The sequence below is a fragment of the Pezoporus wallicus genome, unplaced genomic scaffold, assembly GCF_028554395.1.
Source record: "Pezoporus wallicus isolate ANWC-B61680 ecotype Strahan unplaced genomic scaffold, APGP_CSIRO_Pwel_v1 contig_749, whole genome shotgun sequence".
In the NCBI taxonomy this organism is placed as follows: Eukaryota; Metazoa; Chordata; class Aves; order Psittaciformes; family Psittacidae; genus Pezoporus; species Pezoporus wallicus.
This window is the reverse complement of record NW_026641327.1, coordinates 6698922-6705293: the sequence shown is the minus strand read 5'-3', so window position 1 is coordinate 6705293 and position 6372 is coordinate 6698922. Positions and strand designations below refer to the sequence as shown.

Here is a 6372-nt window from a genome sequence, read left to right as displayed (position 1 = left end):
AGCACATGGCGCTTGCCTTGGCGGGTTGGTGGCAGTGTGATATAGTCAATCCGCCAGGCCTCCCCATATTTATACTTCAACCATCGTCCTCCATACCAAAGAGGCTTTAACCGCTTGGCTTGTTTAATTGCAGCACAGGTTTCACACTCATGAATAACCTGGGCAATAGTGTCCATTGTTAAGTCCACCCCTTGATCACGGGCCCATCTATATGTTGCATCTTTGCCCTGATTGCCTGAAGTGTCATGGGCCCACCGGGCCAAAAATAATTCACCTTTATGTTGCCAATCTAAGTCCATCTGAGCCACTTCAATCTTAGCCGCTTTATCCACTTGTTGGTTGTTCTGGTGTTCCTCAGTGGCCCGACTCTTGGGTACATGGGCATCTACATGACGTACCTTCACCACCAGGTTCTGCACCCTGGCAGCAATATCCTTCCACAGTGCAGCAGCCCAGATGGGTTTACCTCTGCGTTGCCAGTTGCTCTGCTTCCATTGCTTCAACCACCCCCACAGGGCATTTGCCACCATCCATGAGTCAGTATAGAGATAAAGTACTGGCCACTTTTCTCGTTCAGCAATGTCCAGGGCCAGCTGGATGGCTTTCACCTCAGCAAACTGACTCGATTCACCCTCTCCTTCAGCAGTTTCTGCAACTTGTCGTCCAGGACTCCATACAGCTGCCTTCCATCTCCGATGCTTTCCCACAGTACAGCAGGACCCATCAGTAAACAAGGCATACTGCTTTTCACTTTCTGACAGTTTATTATATGGTGGGGCCTCTTCAGCATGCACCGCCTCCTCCTTTGGTGACATTCCGAAATCTTTGCCCTCTGGCCAGTCCATGATGACTTCTAGAATGCCTGGACGACTGAGATTTCCTATTCGAGTTCGTTGTGTAATTAGTGCAGCCCATTTACTCCATGTAGCATCAGTTGCATGATGTGTAGAGGAGACCCTGCCTTTGAACATCCAGCCGAGCATGGGCAACTGGGGTGCCAGGAGGAGCTGTGCTTCAGTGCCAATCACTTCCGAAGCAGTTCGAACCCCTTCATACGCTGCCAGTATCTCTTTCTCAGTTGGGGTATAGCTGGCCTCAGATCCTTTATATCCCCGACTCCAAAAGCCGAGGGGTCGAACTCGAGTCTCCCCTGGAGCCTTCTGCCAGAGGCTCCAGGTAGGACCGTTCTCCCCAGCTGCAGTGTACAGCACATTTTTTGCATCTGGCCCGGTCCGGACTGGTCCAAGGGCTACTGCATGAACTATCTCGCGTTTAATTTGCTCAAAGGCTTGTTGCTGCTCAGGGCCCCATTTAAAATCATTCTTCTTCCGGGTCACATGATAGAGAGTGCTTACAATCGAACTGTAATTCGGGATGTGCATTCTCCAGAACCCCACTGCACCCAAGAAAACTTGCGTTTCTTTCTTATTAGTTGGTGGAGACATTGCTGTTATCTTGTTGATCACATCTGTGGGGATCTGTCTACGTCCATCTTGCCATTTTATTCCCAAAAATTGAATCTCCTGTGCAGGTCCCTTGACCTTACTCCGTTTTATGGCAAAACCGGCTTTCAGCAGGATTTGGATTATTTTCCTCCCTTTCTCAAAGACTTCTTCCGCTGTATCGCCCCACACAATAATGTCATCAATGTATTGCAGGTGTTGTGGAGCTTGCCCCTGTTCCAGTGCAGTCTGGATCAGTCCGTGGCAAATGGTAGGGCTGTGTTTCCACCCCTGGGGCAGTCAGTTCCAAGTGAACTGGACACCCCTCCAAGTAAAAGCAAACTGTGGCCTGCACTCTGCTGCCAAAGGAATTGAGAAAAATGCATTGGCAATATCAATCGTGGCATACCACTTGGCTGCCTTTGACTCTAGTTCATACTGAAGTTCTAGCATGTCCGGTACGGCAGCAGTCAATGGTGGTCTGACTTCATTCAGGCCACGATAGTCTACAGTTAGTCTCCATTCTCCATTAGACTTTCGCACTGGCCATATGGGGCTATTGAAGGGTGAGCGGGTCCTGCTGATCACCCCCTGACTCTCCAGTCTACGGATCAGCTGATGGGTGGGAATCAGGGAGTCTCGGTTGGTGCGATATTGCCGCCCGTGCACTGTTGTGGTCGCAATTGGCACTTGTTGTTCTTCAACTTTCAGCAACCCCACAGCAGAGGGATCTTCTGAGAGACCAGGCAAGGTGGACAGCTGCTCAATTTCCTCAGTCTCCAAAGCAGCAATACCAAAAGCCCACCGGTACCCTTTTGGGTCTTTGAAGTACCCTCTCTTGAGGTAGTCTATGCCGAGGATGCATGGAGCCTCTGGACCAGTCACAATAGGGTGCTTTTGCCACTCCCTCCCAGTCAGGCTGATTTCAGCCTCCAGCACAGTCAACTCTTGGGATCCTCCTGTTACTCCAGAAATATAGATGAGTTCCACCCCTTGACAGCTTGATGGCATCAGGGTACACTGCGCACCGGTATCTACTAGAGCCTTATACTTCTGTGGGACTGATGTGCCAGGCCATCTGATCCACACAGTCCAGTAAATCCGATTGTCCCCTACCTACACCTGACTGGCTAGCCTGGCTAGCTCAGTCGATAGAGCATGGGACTCTTAATCCCAGGGTCGTGGGTTCGAGCCCCACGTTGGGCGCCAAAAAGAACTGTCGTGGTTTAAACCCAGTCAGGCAACTTGTTTACTCACTTCCAGTGAGTGGTGCCGGGCTGACAACAATCGAGGCCCCCCCCCCCCCCCACCGGGGCTCTCCCCTTCCCCTCTCCCGGAGGAACAGGGAGGAGGATCGAAAGAGTGCAACTCCTACGGGTTAAGACAAGAACAGTCCAGCAACCACTGTACAACACAAATCACCACCACTACCACCAACGACAACAATGATAAGAGAAAATAACAAGGGAAGAGAATACAATATCACCGGCCAAGAAATTAGTCCCACCCGGAAGTCCTTTTCGTTCCGGGTAACTCCCAGTTACCCCCCACCCCCGGCCATGACGTGCTGTGGTATGGAATACCTCCTTGACTAGCCTGGGTCAGGTGCCCTGTCTCTGCTTCCTCCTGGCTTCCTCTCCTCCCTGGCAGAGCATGAGCCTCGCAAAGTCCTTGGTCAGGGTAAACATCACTTAGCAACAACTGAAAACATTGGTATCACCAACACTGTTCCCAGGCTGGAAGTCAAAACACAGCACTGCACCAGCTACCACAAAGGAGAAACGTGCCTGCTACTGTTGAACCCAGGACAATGCCTCTTATCATTTAGTTTATTAAAAGAAAGGAATTGAGGGGTAGAATTATATGACTACTTCTCTCTGTGGAGGAAGAAGTGCAATTACCAGGAGGATCACATATGAACCTGCTCACTTTAACATCTTTATAAATGATTTGTGACAAGATCTTGCCATGTGAAGATAAAAATTATTCCGGATCATGAACATGTGAACTGAATGCAAAAAGTTGCAAAGTTTTTTTCAGTACTGACTGATGAGGCTGAGAGACAATATAGTGATAAAAGTAGAAGATGAAATTCAACATAGAAAAGTGCAAACTAACAGGTATGGAAAATTAACATTAACATTTCATCTAGTGTTGGACACTACTGATAGGACACCAAGAAGTTATTTTGTCAACCTGAGCCCTTTTAAAATTCAAAGTTCCAACAAAGGACAAATAAAACATTTGCAATTGTTTTAAAAGAAATAGCAACTACCAGAGTAGTTTTACTCCTAATTACACCATGATATGCATAACTCTGATAAGCCCACATGAAAAAAAAATATGCAAAAGAACTTGGGCCACAGAAATCATAGAATCATAGACTGGTTTTCGTTGGAAAGGACTTTCAAGATCATCTAGTTTCATCCCCCTTGCAACAGGCAGGGACATCTTCCACTAGAACAGGTTGCTCAAAGCTTTGTACAGCCTGGACTTGAAGACTTCCAGGGATGGGACATTCACAACTTCTCTGGACAGCCTGTGCCAGTGCCTCAGCACCTTCATAATGAAGAATTTTTTCCTAATATCTAATTTAACACGTGGCAATATATTAATTGAGCAGTTGACCCTGGCCTTTCCACTTTGCCTACCCACCTATAGGAAGCAACTAGCTCTACAGGTGGGTCAGCATTTGCATGCCTGCAGTTTGTCAGTGCATCCACACTTTACAGATCTCCCACTCATGTACATATGTGTAAAGTTAACCAGTCCTCAGCTGAACTCTGTGTTGACACAATACTGGAGGTGTAAGGGTGGATGTGTAAGAAGAAGAGGAGAGCTGGGAAGAAAGTCATAATTATTGATTATAATTGCATACATTTAAGAAAAAGCCATAAAATACTTTTAAAACCTTTTTTTTCAATCTCTTTACTTTCCCTATGAGGTGGAAGGCACACAGATTGATGTATAATCTGGGCAGCTTTCCAGATCCATCTTAGAAACTTATGTGATGTTCTCTATGTTAAGAATGGTCATTCTGCCCACAACAACGCAACTATGAGATCTGAGGATGTGCTTTGGGCACCTGCTGGTACTCAGTAAGTCATCTGTAGAACATCATGACTTGACAGCTACCTCTTTGAATCAAAACAGATGGTTCTCACTGACACCTGGAAAGCCCTTAGCAAGCCATTGTATTTATTTAGGTTTTTATGCATGGTTGGAGATACAGCTGATGTTTGTTCCCATTCCTTAAGTTGAGAATTAATTTGTCTGGCCTAGACACACAAATTAATGTTTCCAGATCATGTGTCAATTGAAAAATATTTTGGTTAGTGCAATTCTTACTCAAGAAACTGTTGATTAGTGTATTTGAGCTGTGTTCAAAATATACCATTTTTTCTTTCACTGAGTAATGGATGAGAACATTGGAAAGGCTTAGATTAATCCCTAAACTTCCCTATTTGCTCTCTCTGTTCCTCTTATTCTCACATCTTCCCCTGCCAGCTACTAGTAAATCTAATTTGTCTCTCTCCCTAGGCATATACCAGGATTTAAGGTGGCTAGGATATTAAGTTGACATTCTCACAGTTCTCAAAATTACTGTACAGCTTGATTAAAATTTCATTGCTGATGAACTGCACAGTTCATGAAATATACTACTGTAATAATTCTATCTCAATCCAATCAAGTGGTAGAGTCAGCTGAAAATATTTTGCTAGGAGAGTCTTATGTTGAAACACTGACTCTACAGTATCTGAATGCTCTACAGCACAATGCTGACTCCATAAAAAGCTCTAGTATAAATAAGACAAATGATTTACTGATGCCTCACACTTCCACAACCCCCTGACTGTGGAGCTAAGCAGCTTTGGCATTTTGCTGAATGAGCTCTTCAGTTACCAAGCTCCCATCTGGGTTTATTCTGGGAAAGGACAAAATTTCTTCCCAGTTTCCTGCCTACAGACCAGAAATTCCAGTGACACAACTTTATCTGGGGTAATAGTGACTCAGAAAAAAAACAACAAAGAAACAAACTAGGAACCTGAAAGATTAGTAATAGTAACAGTAAAAAGCAGTAAAAATTGGCCAGCAATATATAAATGGGCACTCCAAGAAGTGAAAGGAAGCAACGTTTTACTGAAAATAATTGGTTCCATAAAGGAGACAAAGAAAAAGCACTGTTTTGCTGTGCACTTTCTTTGCTACTGTCCATCCAGTAAAACTTTTGCTATTGACTTTAAGAGCAACAAGGTTTGATTTATTTCTTCCACAGTGAAAAAACTTACAGGCATAGATCACCACATGCATCAGTAGTGCATCTGCTAAGAAGGCAAGTCTCCAGGTTCAGATAAGGTTGTAGGTCTTTGCAGGATCTAAACCTCAATAAATGGCTAATATAATGGCACCAGGGGAGATGGGGGATTTGACATGGTCTACTTCATATAACCATTTTACCTATGATTGATATTTACCCAGAGTCGCATCAGAGAATCTATTTTGGCTGGTTAACTTTTCCTCTAGCAGCCTGGCTTTCTTTTATATTTATTAATTTCACGTTTCCTACCCTCCAAAGGACAAACTAGACAGAAGAATTGTATTATTACAGAAGGGTTATCTAAATGCCATGTCATTCTAGGAAAATAGCTTGGCACTAGTGTTTTAGTTTCCTTTCCTATATGTACTCGCATGCACTGCAGTCTGGCAGGAAACACAAGGCAGATATAAATGTTCCCTACAGTGCTAAAGAAAGGGTTCTCATTTAAATTAAGTGAAGGTATCTAGATCCAAAGCAACTTGCTTGGCAGAACTCTAGCTTGCTAAGTAAAGCAACAATAAGTCTTGCAGACCTGCAAGTGTACTATTGCCACTAGTTCCATAGGCACAGAGTGCTGGCTGGCAATGAAAACACTTGGAGGGAGAAAAGAGA

General features: G+C 44.7%; 1 non-coding gene across 1 annotated transcript; it reads left to right on the top strand.

Annotated features, from left to right (window-relative positions):
• The first annotated feature begins 2575 nt into the window (after positions 1-2575).
• Positions 2576-2648, top strand: TRNAK-CUU (transfer RNA lysine (anticodon CUU)). Its single transcript has one exon. It is a non-coding gene; the product is annotated as a tRNA-Lys (tRNA).
• Positions 2649-6372: the final 3724 nt, after the last annotated feature.